A 17,884-nucleotide genomic window follows, 5' to 3' on the forward strand; every position below is an offset into this window, starting at 1 on the left:
CATCGAACCAGTCGGATGACTGATGACCAAAAGGACAGAAAAAAACAGTCGTAAAAGTCGATTGTTTAAATGCGTCAAAGCAGTGAGCTATAGTAGTAGCTCGTGCGTCATACATGTTGCATGTCACAGCACTAAAAAGTGTCGCAACAGTACGATTCCAATGCTCATTATTACTACTGTCTATTGTAATGTGGGCTGGCTGAGAATCGATTTCCTCGCTTAGAACTATGCAAAAAATAGTACACAGCATATTCAATCACAAAGTTTTCAGCAGAAATGCAAATATTAATAAAGGTAACATTTTCAAACCTCACATAAGCAGTAGACATTCAACTAAATGCCTTCTTTTCTTTTTCAAGGAACGGTATTTCCTCGGCGTCGGTGGACTTTTCTTTATTATGGTGTCTTACACCTACAATGATAATTCGCAAGAGATGATTTTGGTACAGCAGCGCATCGGTGCCACTGCTTTATACACTGAAGATCCAAAGAAATTCATACACCTGTCTAATATCGTGCGGGGGCCCACGAGAGCACGCAGAATTGCCAGAATACGACGTAGTATGGACTCGACTAATGTCTGAAGCAGGGCTGGAGGGAATTAACACTATAAAACCTGCAGGCTGTCAGTAAAAACGTATGAGTACGAGGGGGTGGAGATCTCTTCTGAACGGCATGTTGCAAGGTATCCCAGAAGCGCTCACTAATGTCATGTCTGGGGAGTTCGGTGGCCAGCGGGAGCGTTTAAACTCAGGAGAGTCTTCTTGGAGCCACTCTGTAGCAATTCCGGATGTTTGGGGTGTCGTCTGCTGGAACCGCCGAAGTCCTAAAGAGTGCAATATACATGGATGCAGGCGATCAGACAGATTGCTTACGTACGTGTCACCTGTCATAGTCGTGTCTAGACGTATCAAGGGTCCCATATCACTCCAACTGCACTCGCCCCACACCATTATAGAGCTTCCACCAGCTTGAACAATCCCCTGCTGACATGGAGTGTCTATGGGTTCATGACGTTGTCTCCATACCCGTAGACGTCCATCCACTCGATACAATTTGAAACGAGACTTCTCCGACCAGGTAAAACTTTTTCACTCATCAACAGTCTAATGTCGGTGTTGACGGGTCCAGGCAAGACGTAAAGCTTTGTGTCGTGCAGTCATCAAGGGAACACGAGTGGACCTTCGGCTCAGAGAGCTCATATCGATGATGTTTCGGTGAATGATTCGCACGCTGACACTTGTTGATGGCCCAGCACTGAAATCTGCAGCAATTTTCGGAACGGTTGCACTTGTGTCACGTTGAACGACTCTTCAGTCATCGTGGGTCCCGTACTTGCAGGATGTTCATCCGCCTGCAGCGATATGGGAGATTTGGTGTTTTACCGGGTTCCTGATATTCAGGGTACACTCGTGAGATTGTCTTACGGGAAAATCGCCTCTTCATGGTTACCTCGGAGATTCTCCGTCCCATCGCGCGTACGTCGACTATAACACTACGTTCAAACTCAATTAAATCTTAATAATACGCCATTGTAGCAGCAGTAACCGATCTAACAACTGTGCCACACACTTGTTGTCTTATGTAGAAGTTGCCGACCGCAGTGCCGTATTCTGCCTCGAATCTCTGCATTTGAATTTGCATGCCTATACCAGTTTCTTTGGCACATCAATGAAAGCCATCCACAGTGACGTCATGCTGGCGCTAAAAATCGCCATTGCAGCCGAACCCCCTCCATTATTCTGTCGCGAGAGGCCTACATTTGTAATACGTTCATCTATTCACTCAAACTTTCTACTACCTAGACTACATTTGCGGATATTATTGCGATTGGTTGTAACAGTGCTGTTGACGACTTGCTTTGGCGAATTTTATGATTGCCAGTTTCATCTGTACCAATACGCCAAGGATTGTGATTTTCATTCATGCCTGTTCGAGCAACCGCCAGTTTAAAATAACCCACGACCAAAAACAGATATTTAAGTTGTAGTGTAGTATTCATAGTAGGATCCCTGTGGTCATGCAGATGGAATTAATCTACATATACATCTACACCTACATACATACTCCGCAATCTACCATACGGTGCGTGGCGGAGGGTACCTCGTACCAACACTAGCATCTTCTCTCCCTGTTCCCCTCCCAAACAGAACGATGGAAAAATGACTGCCTATATGCCTCTGTACGAGCCCTAATCTCTCTTATCTTATCTTTGTGGTCTTTCGGCGAAATATAAGTTGGAGGCAGTAAAATTGTACTGCAGTCAGCCTCAAATGCTGGTTCTCTAAATTTCCTCAGCAGCGATTCACGAAAAGAACGCCTCCTTCCCTCTAGAGACTCCCACCCGAGTTCCTGAAGCATTTCCGTAACACTCGCGTGATGATCAAACCTACCAGTATCAAATCTAGCAGCCCGCCTCTGAATTGCTTCTATGTCCTCCCTCAATTCGACCTGATAGGGATCCCAAACGCTTGAGAAGTACTCAAGAATAGATCGTATTAGTGTTTTATAAGCGGTCTCCTTTACAGATGAACCACATCTTCCCAAAATTCTACCAATGAACCGAAGGCGACTATCCGCCTTCCCCGCAACTGCCATTACATGCTTGTCCAACTTCATATCGCTCTGCAACGTTACGCTCAAATATTAAATCGATGTGACTGTGTCAAGCGCTACACTACTAATGGAGTATTCAAACATTACGGGATTCTTTTTCCTATTCATTTGCATTAATTTACATTTATCTTTATTTAGAGTTAGCTGTCATTCTTTACACCAATCACAAATCCTGTCCAAGCCATCTTGTATACTCCTACAGTCACTCAATGACGACACCTTCCCGTACACCACAGCATCATCAGCAAACAGCCATACATTGTTATCCACCCTATCCAAAAGGTCGATTATGTAGATAGAAAACAACAACGGACCTACCACACTTCCCTGGGGCACTCCAGATGATACCTTCACCGGCGATGAACACTCACTATCGAGGACAACGTACTGGGTTCTATTACTTAAGAAGTCTTCGAGCCATTCACAAATTTGGGAACGAATCCCATATGCTCGTATTTTAGTTAGGAGTCTGCAGTGGGGCACCGAGTCAAACGCTTTCCGAAAGTCTAGGAATATGGCATCCGTCTGATACCCTTCATCCATCGTTCGCAACATATCGTGTGAAAAAAGGGCGAGTTGCGTTTCGCAGGAGCGATGCTATCGAAAGCCGTGCTGATGCAAGGACTGTAGCTTCCCTGTCTCAAGGAAATTCATTGTTCCATTCTAAGTATTTTGTACAGGAACAGCTCATATCTTGTGCAGGGAGCTGCTCTCAGTAGCGGAACATGTCTTTGAGTCGGGGCTACGTTTCAACATCTGTCGAGCCTTGTAGGCTGTGAATATGGAGGCCGTCGCTGTTTCATTATATTTACATTACATTAATCGTTTCCAATGGGTCCCTTGGAGAGGAGTCTCTGGGATGTCAAAGGAGTCAATGTTTTTTTTTTTTTTTTTTTTTTTTCGCAGATAATTCACTCTGAAACCGATCTTAATCACGTACACGACCTTTGATGTGCTGTGGTAAGTTCTTTGAACATAACAGTACTCATGTATTTGAGCCCTATTCGTGCTAATGTTAAGCTTTTATAGTCCTTATACAGATTGTTTTTGGTACCTGTATTATAATCATGTTTTACACTATTTTGTGCAAAAAGAGACATGTTGGAAATGACAAAGGACATCAATGAGTATGTGTACTGAGAAATGGTAGTTAGAATACCAAGTTTCTTAAAGAGGTCTCTGCATGACACCAGATATAATTTTAATGACTCGTTTCTGAATTTTGAAAATGTTCTCTTTGTGAGAGGAGTTTCCCGAAAAGATGATTCTATAACTCAATAGTGAATGGAAGTAGGCCGAATAAAGTAACTTCATTTTTAAATCACCTATTCCTGCTATCATGCATATTGCAAATGTAGCTGAACGGCGGCGTTTCATTAAGTCTAGAGTGTGAGTTTTCCAATATAGGTTGTTATCAATTTGCAGCCCCTAAAATTTAACACTGTCTACAGCTTTCATTTCATTGTTTGTTATACTTATAGGGTCAGGTATTCTTTGTGAGGTGCTAAACTGTATGTACTGGACCTTGTCAAAACTCAGTGACAATCCATTTGCTGATAACCACCCCTTGATACTTACAAATACTTCATTAGCTGATTGCTCAGTCAGATAGGGTACTGTTTATTGTACCAATACTTGTATCATCTGCAAATAAGAGAGAATTTGCATTTTGTGACACTACATATGTAAGGTCAATAATGTATAATAGGAACAACAAGAGGCCTAAAATAGAGCTATGGAGCACTAATTGTCTGATGGTTTCATATTTTGAATGACTTTTGTTATGTGATGCCAACTAGCTCTGCAGATGACGAAGAAATGACGATGAAATAAAAGAAATTATTCAGATAGTGAAGGGAGACGAAATTTTAATAGTCATGGGTGACTGGAATTCGAGTGTAGGAAAAGGGAGAGAAGAAAACGTAGTAGGTGAATATGGATTGGGGCTAAGAAATGAAAGAGGAAGCCACCTGGTAGAATTTTGCGCAGAGCACAACATAATCATAGCTAACACTTGGTTTAAGAATCATGAAAGAAGGTTGTATACATGGAAGAACCCTGGAGATACTAAAAGGTATCAGATTGATTATATAATGGTAAGACAGAGATTTAGGAACCAGGTTTTAAATTGTAAGATATTTCCAGGGGCAGATGTGGACTCTGACCACAATCTATTGGTTATAAACTGTAGATTAAAACTGAAGAAACTGCAAAAACGTGGGAATTTAAGGAGATGGGACCTGGATAAACTGAAAGAACCAGAGGTTGTACAGAGTTTCAGGGAGAGCATAAGGGAACAATGGACAGGAATGGGGGAAAGAAATACAGTAGAAGAAGAATGGATAGCTTTGAGGGATGAAGTAGCGAAGGAAGCAGGGGATCAAGTAGGTAAAAGGACGAGGGCTAGTAGAAATCCTTGGGTAACAGAAGAAATATTGAATTTAATTGATGAAAGGAGAAAATATAAAAATGCAGTAAATGAAGCAGGCAAAAAGGAATACAAAGGTCTCAAAAATGATATCGACAAGAAGTGCAAAATGGCTAAGCAGGGATGGCTAGAGGACAAATGTAAGGATGTAGAGGCTTATCTCACTAGGGGTAAGATAGATACTGCCTACAGGAAAATTAAAGAGACCTTTGGAGATAAGAGAACCACTTGTATGAATATCAAGAGCTCAGATGGAAATCCAGTTCTAAGCAAAGAAGAGCAAGCAGAAAGGTGGAAGGCGTATATAGAGGGTCTATACAAGGGCGATGTACTTGAGGACAATATTATGGAAATGGAAGAGGATGTAGATGAAGATGAAATAGGAGATACGATACTGCGTGAAGAGTTTGACAGAGCACTGAAAGACCTGAGTCGAAGCAAGGCCCCGGGAGTAGACAACATTCCATTCGAACTACTGACGGCCTTGGGAGAGCCAGTCCTGACAAAACTCTACCATCTGGTGAGCAAGATGTATGAAACAGGCGAAATACCCTCAGACTTCAAGAAGAATATAATAATTCCAATCCCAAAGAAAGCAGGAGTTGACAGATGTGAAAATTACCGAACAATCAGTTTAATAAGCCACAGCTGCAAAATACTAACACGAATTCTTTACAGACGAATGGAATAACTGGTGGAGCCGACCTCGGGGATGATCAGTTTGGATTCCGTAGAAACACTGGAACACGTGAGGCAATACTGACCTTACGACTTATCTTAGAAGAAAGATTACGAAAAGGCAAACCTACGTTTCTAGCATTTGTAGACTTAGAGAAAGCGTTTGACAATGTTGACTGGAATACTCTCTTTCAAATTCTAAAGGTTGTAACCTCCCCCCTCACTTATCGACCTTAATGACAGTGAGAAATTAAACCGCGTGTACCTAATGGAAATTTGGGAAAAGCAATCGTCACCGAAGTTAATCTATCGGTAAAGAGGGAGGAAAGGGTTACATCTAATTGAAAGGAAAAATGCAAATGAAACTGGTGGAAATTAATTTTGAAAAGGGGTAAAATTAATAAAGAAAGTAAATGTGCGGCCGTTACGTTAACAATTAACTAGCGGTAATTAGATATTTGAGATTTGGGGGAAATCACGGTCGCCAGTCCTAAGGACAATTACTATAGTAACTGAAAAAGAAAGGTTATTACACATATAATTAACACTAGAAGCGTGGCAACTGAAGGTTGACACGTGTAGTGTGAAAACTGAAAGTTTGTCAGAAGTAATAAATTTCGCTACACTCTGATTTAATTTAGCAAAATAATTAATAAAACTGGAAAATCGAAAGTTAATTTAGTGACTGAACTTAATAGTGAGCTTTCTTTCTGAAGCACATCGACATTCAGTAAAATAAGGTTAGTCTTGGACTACCTCAACAATCATTTCAAAAGCTACTTGAATCTACGCAATTTAGAAATAAGAGAATTAACTTTGAACTTGAATTAAATGATTCTGAACAATTAACAATAGTAAAATTTAGCACGTACCAAGCTGAGCTGCAGTCACAGGTAACTAAAATACGGTAACAAAACTCGCACTCTTAATTTGTGCTTGTGCAATCTAAATATTGTAGCCAGCTGAACTTTGAAATCAAAGCAGTGAAATCGAATGATGCTGGCGTTTGAATTTCAACGACCCTCGGGCTCATTTCGGAAAAGGAAGGGACCCTGCTTGGCAATGCAATTGGGACAATGAGCAACAAAGGTTCATGCTAAGTTGCTGTAATTTTGCGAGGCAAATGGAACAATTTGAAAAGCTGAGGTCTGCCATACAGTTCTGAAACTTTACGTGCTTTTAGTCTTCCTTGTTGGTTGATTGAAGGTTTGAAGCCGTCGATCGAGGAGGTGGCGACAGTCACTCATTGTCGGCCGTCGCTGTTGCAGAAGCTGGATGTTGGCGCGCCTTCTTCTCGACACGGTCACCAGGCGAAATGGGCTCTTGATGTGCGCCAGCTAATGCTTCCCGTCCGCGACACCATGTCAGAAACTATCATCGCGAGTCGAGCGCAATTACATGCTGCCAAACCCCGAAAGCGCAGCAACTCGCGGGAGCGTCACACAACACCTGCTCCACTCGCTACTCCCGCCAGACTCCGACTGCCCGCGCTCCACGCGGCAGAGTTAACACTACCAAAGATCCTACACACTTTGATTCTTCACACGACCCACCGATGTAATCGTTCGATAGCAGTTTTCCCTAGGCAAGACCCAGCGTAAAAATACAAATAATATTTACGAAACAAACCAATTATACATCGACATAAGTGCATAAATATATATATACAAACAGTAAAACAATTACAATATATAAAGAGACAGAAATGTCATATCATGAGGTAACAAAACAAGGAAAAAAATAATAGTACAATAGATGGAAATAGGAGGATATGCATTTCCGGCGTTACAAGGTGGCAGGGGTAAAATACAGACAGCGAAAGGCTATTTACAATTTGTACAGAAACCAGATGGCAGTTATAAGAGTCGAGGGACATGAAAGGGAAGCAGTGGTGGGGAAGGGAGTAAGACAGGGCTGTAGCCGCTCCCCGACGTTATTCAATCTGTATATTGAGCAAGCAGTAAAGGAAACAAAAGAAAAATTCGGAGTAGATATTAAAATCCATGGAGAAGAAATAAAAACTTTGAGGTTCGCCGATGACATTGTAATTCTGTCAGAGACAGCAAAGGACTTGGAAGAGCAGTTGAATGGAATGGACAGTGTCTTGAAAGGAGGATATAAGATGAACATCAGCAAAAGCAAAACGAGGATAATGGAATGTAGTCGAATTAAGTCGGGTGATGCTGAGGGAATTAGATTACGAAATGAGACACATGAAGTAGTAAAGGAGTTTTGCCATTTGGGGAGCAAAATAACTGATGATGGTCGAAGCAGAGAGGATATAAAATGTAGACTGGCAATGGCAAGAAAAGCGTTTCTGAAGAAGAGAAATTTGTTAACATCGAGTATAGATTTAAGTGTCAGGAAGTCATTTCTGAAAGTATTTGTATGGAGTGTAGCCATGTATGGAAGTGAAACCTGGACGATAAATAGTTTGGACAAGAAGAGAATAGAAGCTTTCGAAATGTGGTGATACAGAAGAATGCTGAAGATTAGATGGGTAGATCACATAACTAATGAGGAAGTATTGAATAGGATTGGGGAGAAGAGAAGTTTGTGGCACAATTCGACCAGAAGAAGGCATCGGTTGGTAGGACATGTTCTGAGGCATCAAGGGATCACCAACTTAGTATTGGAGGGCAGCGTGGAGGGTAAAAATCGCAGAGGGAGACCAAGAGATGAACACACTAAGCAGATTCAAAAGGATGTAGGTTGCAGTAGGTGCTGGGAGATGAAGAGGCTTGCACAGGATAGAGTAGCATGGAGAGCTGCATCAAACCAGTCTCAGGACTGATGACCACAACAACATCAACAATTGTTATGTGGTAAACCTGATAGAGACACGCACTGTTTTCTATTAAAAAGATAGGATGAGAACCATAATCCTGCTATTCCTGTTATCCCATAATATTTTAACTTTTGTATACGGATATCATGCTTAACTCAACCAAAAGCTTTAGCTAGATCACAGAATATTCCAAGTGGTAGTAACGTTTGATTTATTGATTCTAATACATCGTCTGTAAAAGTGAATATAGCTTGATCAGATGACAATGCTTTCCGAAATCCAAACTGATTGTGAATGAGAATATTTTTCTGTACTAAGTGTTTATAAAGTCTATTGTACATAACCCTTTCAAACACTTTTAAAAATATTGCCAATACGTTCTCCACTGATGATATGTCTCCATTTTTGTGTAATGGTTTGACAATAGCACATTGAAGCCTATCTGGAAAAGTATCACTGTGGAGGGATTCATTACATAAGTAACTCAGTATGTTACAAAGTTCTGAGGAGCAACATTTAATTATGGTAATGCTTATTTCATCATAACCACTAGAACATTTGTTTTTAAGAGCGCTAATAATATTAGATATCTCTTTCGGTGCGGTAGGATATAGTTGAATTTCGTCAAACTTCTGCGCAAATGTGAGTCACAGAGAATACAAAATGAGTAATGAGAATTAGGTAGAGGTCAATGTAAGGATATAGATGCTTACATCACTAGGGGAAAGATACATTCCAACTAACAGGAAATTAAAGAAGTCTTCGGAGAATAAAGAAGCAGCTGTACGAATATCAAGGGCACAGATGGAAAACCAGTGCTAAGTAAAAGATGGAAAGCTTAAAAGTGGGAGGAGCATATAGCGGTTATATATAAGGTAGATGAACTTAAGGCAGCATTGTAGAGGGGGAAGAGAACGTAGGTGGGACTTAGGACGGAGCGCTGAAAGACTTAAGTCGAAACAAAGCTCCTACAGTAGGCGACATTCCGTCTGATTTTCTGGTAGCCTTGGAAAAAACAGCCATGAGAGAACTATTCCATCTGTTATCCAAGATGTATGAGACAAGCAAAACACCGTTCACTTTAAGAAGAATGTAATAATAACAGTCCTAAAGGAATTACGTGCTGCCTGGTGTGAATATTACCGAACTATCAGTTCAATAATTCATGGCTCCAAAATACTAACATCAGTTCTTTACAGAAGAATGTAAAAACTGCTATAAGCCGACCTCGGCGAAGATCAGTTTGGATTCCGGAGAGATATAGCTACACGTGAAACGGTACCGACCTTAAAACTTCTGTTAGAAGATAGTTTAAGGATTCAAACTTCTGTTTCTAGCATTTTCAGACTTAAAGAAAGCTTTTGATAATGTTCATTGGAATACTCTGAAGTTTTGAATGTAGGAGGGTAAAAAACAAGCAGCGAAAGGCTATTTACAACTTGAGCAAGTAATTAAAGAAAGCTCGGAAAAATTTTGGGGAGGAACTCACTACCCCTTCCTTGCCTCGTGGGTGGCGCATGATAAGCAATTTGTTACTGTTCCTAATTCTATTAGGTGATGTAAGGTCGTGGACACCATTGTGTGAAATTGTCTCAGGTTGTTGAGTTTTCGACATCCTCCGCAGATGCTGAGTGGAGTGCTACTCCTTAAGGGTGTCACTGACTGAGTTTACCAATGATACGGTCGTCTAGTCAGAAACCGCAAAGGATTTGGAAGAGCAGCTGAACGGATGGACATTCTCTTGAAAGGAAGATGTGAGATTAACATCAGCGAATGCAAAACACAGACAATGGAATATATTCGATTTAAATCAAGTAGTACCGAAGCAGTTTGTGTAGGAAATGAAATACTTAAAGCAAGAGAAGAATCTTCTGATCATAGTATGAAGGCTTTCACGACCGGATGACATATCTTCTGGTAAACCTTGCGGGATGTGAGGTCGAGGTCCATGAAACTCTTCAGCTCCTAACGTTTCGTCCAGTGCTTCGCTGGACATCTTCAGAGGGGTGTTTCTCCTCCGGTGAGTCTTGCCGACTGACGGGTCGGACGTCTGAGAGCGACTTATGTATCGTAGAAAGTGGGCGTGACCAGAGTTACACGTGATATGCAGAGATAACCTTTGTCAGAGATAAAACTTAACTATCGATCGTAATCTTGTCACGGATAAAACTGTCTAGCAATTCTGTAGTGCTACTGTCCAAATATCACTAAGTTTCATGGTCTCTTCTTTCCGATTAAAATTATCCCTATGTTTATATATTTCAATTGCTTCTCTACAAAGCCGTGGGTAATAGTTCGTCGTCGTAGATAAAATTTTTGTTTCGGAAAACTTCACTTGATGATTTCCTGGCTGAAAAGCGTGTTCTGCTACAGCCGATTTATCTGTTTTTCCTAATCGGCAAAGACTTCTGTGTTCTTTTAACCGTGTATTTACGCTTCTTTTTGTTGTTCCAACATAAACTTTACCACATGTACACGGAATTTTATATACGCCACTGGCTGATAGACCTGTTTTTAGACCAACGAAGAAAATTTGTCATGTTCTTCGGTCTGTAAAAGATAAACGCGCTCCTCTATCAGCCAGTGGCGTATATAAAATTCCGTGTACATGTGGTAAAGTTTATGTTGGAACAACAAAAAGAAGCGTAAATACACGGTTAAAAGAACACAGAAGTCTTTGCCGATTAGGAAAAACAGATAAATCGGCTGTAGCAGAACACGCTTTTCAGCCAGGAAATCATCAAGTGAAGTTTTCCGAAACAAAAATTTTATCTACGACGACGAACTATTACCCACGGCTTTGTAGAGAAGCAATTGAAATATATAAACATAGGGATAATTTTAATCGGAAAGAAGAGACCATGAAACTTAGTGATATTTGGACAGTAGCACTACAGAATTGCTAGACAGTTTTATCCGTGACAAGATTACGATCGATAGTTAAGTTTTATCTCTGACAAAGGTTATCTCTGCATATCACGTGTAACTCTGGTCACGCCCACTTTCTACGATACATAAGTCGCTCTCAGACGTCCGACCCGTCAGTCGGCAAGACTCACCGGAGGAGAAACACCCCTCTGAAGATGTCCAGCGAAGCACTGGACGAAACGTTAGGAGCTGAAGAGTTTCATGGACCTCGACCTTACATCCCGCAAGGTTTACCAGAAGGCAAGAGAAGAAGTTTGCTATTGCGCAGCTTAATAACCGACGATGGCTGACGTATGGAGAATATAAAATGAATTGGAAGGAAAATTAGCGTTGGCCGTATTTTTTTGTTTTATTGTCCGCAAAATCGATTTTCGGTCACTTAGTGACCATCCTCAGTGCGGTAATATACAATTAAAGTTGGTAGGCACTGGTATCAAGCTATAACCACAAGCTTAGAGCGATCACGCCATGAAGTCGCCAATCAAAATAAAATGAAATATATCAACAGGAAGAACAGTGTTTCTAAAGGAGAGAAATTTGTTAACGTCAAATATAAGTTAAGTGCTAGGATGTCTTTCCTGAACTTATTTGTCCGGAGTGCCGCATTGCATACAAGTGAAATATTGACTGCAAACAGTTTAGACAAGAACTGAATTGAAGCTTTTGAAATGTGGTACTACAGAAGAATGTGGATGATTAGATGGGTAGGTCGCGTAACTAATCAGGAGGTACTGAATAGAGCCGGATAGAAAATATATTTCTGGCGCAATACGACTATAAGGACTGACAGGTTCATAGAATATATTCTAAGACAAGGGAAGTGTGGGAGTGAGCCGTACGCGGCTCGCGGTCATGCCGTTTATCTTGTTTTTATGGTTCTGTCACGTCGTTTTCTTTCATTCCATTTACTGGCGTCACTAGGTTGCTGGTTTGCTTGCCTGTAAGTGACAGTAGCAGCAGCGCTTATCGACAAGTGCACTATCGTACTGTCTCTGGAGCGACCGCTAGTATTTCCGGGTCGTCGCGTGTCTTGAGTGCAGCCGGGGATGGAGCGACAGTGAGGCGCGCACAGCCAGTACTTGCAGACCGGTGGACACACTGTCCGACGGAGGGCGATTAGAGCGGGAACGACCGCTGGTTGGTCATTCGGTCGGTCGTCACATTGGGCGGCGTGTATTTGGCCTTTTGACCGTTTCTGGACCTCGTCAGTTGGTCATCTTGCCGGACTTGGGTCGGTTCCTTCCTTGTGCATAGATGTCGTCACCGATGGGCAGGAGTTACCTCTGCATGGGTGGGTCTGAGTCAGTGTGCCCGGGTCGCCGTATCTCCGAGTTCCGAACGGACATCGAGTTGAGTAGGGTTGCAGCTGCAGTGAGCTCCGGACAGCCAAGACTCGCCCGACCGTTGCTAACACTCATAACTTGAGTGGGGATGACCTTGGTTGGTCATTCGGTCGGTCGTCTCATTGGACGCTGTGTGTTTGGTTACCGACCACTTATGGAAACTCTGTGTGTGTCGAGTTGTCATTTCTCCCTGTTGTTACACGGTGATTGGTTTTAGGATTGTCGGAGTTCTTGGTCTAAGTTTTTACGTGGAACTGCTTGTAGCTTCTGTGATTTCCACTGAGCAGATGAATGGTGTTTGGGTACTGGAGCAGACAGCTGGTCGGTTGTGACAGAGTAGTGAAGAGGTCTCCGCTGCGTGGGGTCAGACCGGAAGGGATTTGATTAGGTTGATGGATTGGTTCTACCTGTCCTTACGTCGTGCTGCCACCCGATTACCTGGTGTTACGCTTGACTGCCTGTCTCACCAAACCTTTTGTTAGAGTTTCCTCCCCAGATCTACCCTTGGAACATTTCTGAGCACCACTGCTTTGTTGTTTGTAATTGTGATTTTCTTTTGTCACAAGTATTGTGCCAGGACCTTAGCCGTGTATTAATTTTGTCTTATCCACGTTCAATATATGGCCTACAGCCAAACATTATGTGAAGTATTTTAAAATTAGGCCTTCAAGCAGTGTTTCATTTAAAATTCTTGTTTCTTCTGTATTTAGGCCTTCAGCTGAGTTTATTTTAAAATTTGTGGGTTACAGCCGTATTGTGTAAATTCCTGTCTGTAAGGTATCTCTTTAATTATCTTGAATCCTTAAAATAGCCTTCAGCTGTACTGTGTAAAGGCTGATTTTAAGAGTTGACTTTAATTATTTTGAATAATTGTTAAGATATTTCAGGTTTTCTTAAGATGGTTTTCTGTTGTATTGTGTAAATGCTTGTCTTTAAAGGTTGCCTTTTAGTGTGTTGAAATATTAAGCAGCTTTCGGCCGAGGAATTAATTCAAAATTCTTTAATATGGCTTTTTAGAGAGATTGGTAAATGCTTGCCTTTTACAGAATTTACTTTGTTGATCTGAAATGTTATTCGGGCCTTTAGCCAAGAAGATATTTAAATTTTACTTAAATAAGGCCTTCAGCCGTTTCTATAAATCGTTGTGTTTTAAAAGGAATTATTTAAACCTTGTTATTGAGAAGTTGCTTCGACCCTCAGCCTTGTTGTTTTAAAGGAGAAACTGTGAATTGTGTTTCGAGGAATAAAGTTCTGTGCTCTCGTGAAACTAACAGTAACTAATCTTGGCCCCTTTCCACAACCTGATCCGCTCTATCCTGTGAAACCACATTTCAGGGAGGTAAAAAGCGGAGAGGGAGACAGTAAAGCGGTCTAAGGCGCTGCAGTCATGGACTATGCGGTTGGTCCCGGCGGAGGTACTAGTCCTCCCTCGGGCATTTGTGTGTATGTTTGTCCTTAGGATAATTTAGTTAAGTAGTGTGTAAGGAAAATTGAGAATACGCTAGGTGACGATCAGTTTGGCTTTAGGAAAAGTAAAAGGGTCGAGAGAGGCAATTCTGACGTTACGGCTAATAATGGAAGAAAGGCTAAAGAAAAATCAAGACACATTCATAGGATTTGTCGACCTGGAAAAAGCGTTCGACAATATCAGATGGTGCAAGCTGTTCGAGATTCTGAAAAAAAGTAGGGGTAAGCTATAGGGAGAGACGGGTCATATACAATATGTACAACAACCAGGAGGGAATACTAAGAGTGGACGATCAAGAACGAAGTACTCGTATTAAGAAGGGTGTAAGACAAGGCTGTAGCCTTTCGCCCCTACTCTTCAATCTGTACATCGAGGAATCAATGATGGAAATAAAAGAAAGGTTCAGGAGTGGAATTAAAATACAAGGTGAAAGGATATCAATGATACGATTCGCTGATGACATTGCTATCCTGAGTGAAACTGAAGAAGAACGGAATGAACAGTCTAATGAGTACACAGTATGGTTTGAGAGTAAATCGGAGAAAGACGAAGGTAATGAGAAGTAGTAGAAATGAGAACAGCGAGAAACTTAACATCAGGATTGATGGTCACGAAGTCAATGAAGTTAAGGAACTCTGCTACCTAGGCAGTAAAATAACCAATGAAGGACGGAGCAAGGAGGACATCAAAGCAGACTCGCTATGGCAAAAAAGGCATTTCTGGCCAAGAGAATTCCACTAATATCAAACACCGGCCTTAATTTGAGGAAGAAATTTCGAAGGATGTACGTCCGGAGTACAGCATTGTATGGTAGTGAAACATGGACTGTGGGAAAACCGGAACAGAAGAGAATCGAGGCATTTGAGATGTGGTGCTATAGACGTATGTTGAAAATTATGTAGACTGATAAGGTAGGGAATGAGTAGCTTCTACGCAGAATCGTAGGGGAAAGGAATATGTGGAAAACACTAATAAGGAGAAGGGACAGGATGATAGGACATCTGCTAAGACATGAGGGAATGACTTCCAAGGTACTTGAGGGAGCTGTAGAGGGCAAAAACTGTAGAGGAAGACAGAGATTGGAATACGTCAAGCAAATAATTGAGGACGTAGGTTGCAAGTGCTACTCTGAGATGAAGAGGTTGGCACAGGAAAGGAATTTGTGGCGGGCCGCATCTAACCAGTCAGTAGACTGATGACAAAAAAAAAAAAAAAGTGTGTAAGCTTAGGGACTGATAACCTTAGCAGTTGAGTCCCATAAGCTTTCACACACACAATACAGTAAGCAGACTCAAGAGGATGTAGGTTGCAGTAGTTATTCGGAGGTGAAGAGACTTGCACGGGATAGAGTAGCATGCAGAGCTGTATTAAACCATACCTCAGACGGAACACTTCATCAACAACATACCTACACAACTGATAATGGTTACTTCACATTTAGTTGGTATTTACCAACTCCGTGGATACCTGGGCTACTCCTTAAAATGCCAAGTACTATTTCAAGTACCAGTTTTTTTATTTTTTAATATTTTGCCAGCAGAATATGACATTATCGAATGCATAGTATGTTAACGGCAAGAGGTGAACATGGCCTATCGTAGACGGTTTAAAATCTATGGCGCTTTACTGAGCGTAAATACCGAGAGTTAAAAGTTCTTGTGTCTGGCAATGAACCGAAAGCTTGGCGTCTACTAAACGTTTGAGTACGACACATACTATTGGCCGCACGTGGATATTCGTCGAGCTTTCTCCATGACATTCACTACCGGCTGTAGAGCATTCCACACAGTGTGCTTTCATTACGTAAAGAATCAGTTTACTCATTCTTCAAAAAAACATCATTCTTTCTCCCAGGATATCTGTTCATTCCCTAGGGATAGGAGTGTCAGTAACGCTCGTTCCACTGATTAACAGTAACAACTCACAGAACAGTGTCTAAAGATCTAAAGGAACGAGGGAGGCAAATGCTCCAATTAATTTCAGTAATAACGTTTTATACAAGTTGGAACGGGGGGGGGGGGGGGGGGGAGTTAAGTTCGTCGCGTCCATGGTGTTTCCGATAGAGCTGCACGTGTCCCCCGCACCGGTCTATCGGTCTAAATGACGAGATCCTCAGGGAGCTCAGCATTCGTTTGCTGTTTACGGATTTGGTGACCCCTGCTTTCCTGAGATATGGGGACTGCTGAGCACCTCTAGCCCCCTGCAGCCGTACTCTGTGGGCATGCTGCACCGACTAAAGTGCGGCGCGACGGTGGAATGTTTTGCGTCGCAGTGAACGGGGAATTTGGCTCAACCCCCGGATTGCTAGGATGGTAAAAACCTCTAAAAAGCACTTCTTAACTTTAAGGTGTGCTTCCCTGCCGATGATGGGCGAATGGGCGAGGCTGTTGAGGCGTAACAGTTGTTAGCAAGCTACCTCCGCGGGACTTGCCGCACCTCAGGTGTATAAGCCTTAAAATAGGCAAGAGGGATTCCAAAATTAGAATAAGAATTTAAAAGAGCTTCGGAAGACATAACATCAAATTAGTTTCAAGGGAATGAATTCCACAGAACTTTCTGAAATCATTGGGGGGAAGGGGGGTTGTGGGGGGGGGGGGGGCAGTGGCAACAAAACGATTATTCACTGTAGTGTGTAGAATGTATGAGATTGGTGATATGCTACCAGACTTTCCAAAAGATCTTCATCCACACAATTCCGAAGACTGCACGTGCGAGCACAGTCAGGTAAAAAGCTGAAGCACGCAAGCTCCTCACGAGAATAGGAAACAGTAGAGTGGAAAATAAAACTGGGATCCGACAGATGATGACCAGTTTGCCTTTAGAAAACCTATGGCACGAGAGAGGCGGGTCTGAGATTCGGCTGATAATGGAAGCGAGAGTGAAGAAAATCGCACATTCACAGTACTTATCGACCTGGAATACCCGATCGACAATGTCAAATGAACTGAGATGTTCGAAATTTTGAGAAAAGAAAGGGTAAGCTATAGGGAATGGAGGATTATATACATTATGTAATAGAACCAAGGGGGAACAGTAATTGTTGAAGAAGGAAGTGCTGGAATCAAAGAGAGCGTAAGACAAGGATCCATACTTTCGCCCCTAAAAAGCAGGCTAGTACTGACGGAAAAGTCATTTCTGCCAAAGAATTTTTAATTTCAGAATGTTTGTATCACAATGTTGTTTCATAATGAAGCAGGGACTATGGGAAAGCCAAAAGAGAAGAGATCTGAAACATTAGAGATGTAGTGCTCCACGTTAGATTGCTGTAAATTAGATAAACTGGTAAGGTAAGGAATGAGGAGTTTTCCTGCAGAGCCGACGAGAGAAGTAATATATGGGAAACACTGACAAGAAGAACGGAGAGGATGACAGGATACCTGTTAAGACATCATGGAGTAACTTCCTTGCTACTAGATGGAGCTCCAGAGTGTAAAAATGCATGATAAGACAGAGTATGGAATATATCCAGCTAATGATTGAGAACGTAGGCTGCAAGTGGTACTGTGAGGTGAGAAGTTTAGCACAGGAGAAGAATTCGTAGCAGCCCACACCAAACCAGTGAGAAGAGCACTGACACAAAAGAAAGGCAACTGGGGATCTGTCTGTGTAGAAAGTAATTCCCAAGTTGCTCCTGT

The sequence above is a fragment of the Schistocerca americana genome, chromosome 3 (assembly GCF_021461395.2).
Source record: "Schistocerca americana isolate TAMUIC-IGC-003095 chromosome 3, iqSchAmer2.1, whole genome shotgun sequence".
NCBI classification, from domain to species: domain Eukaryota; kingdom Metazoa; phylum Arthropoda; class Insecta; order Orthoptera; family Acrididae; genus Schistocerca; species Schistocerca americana.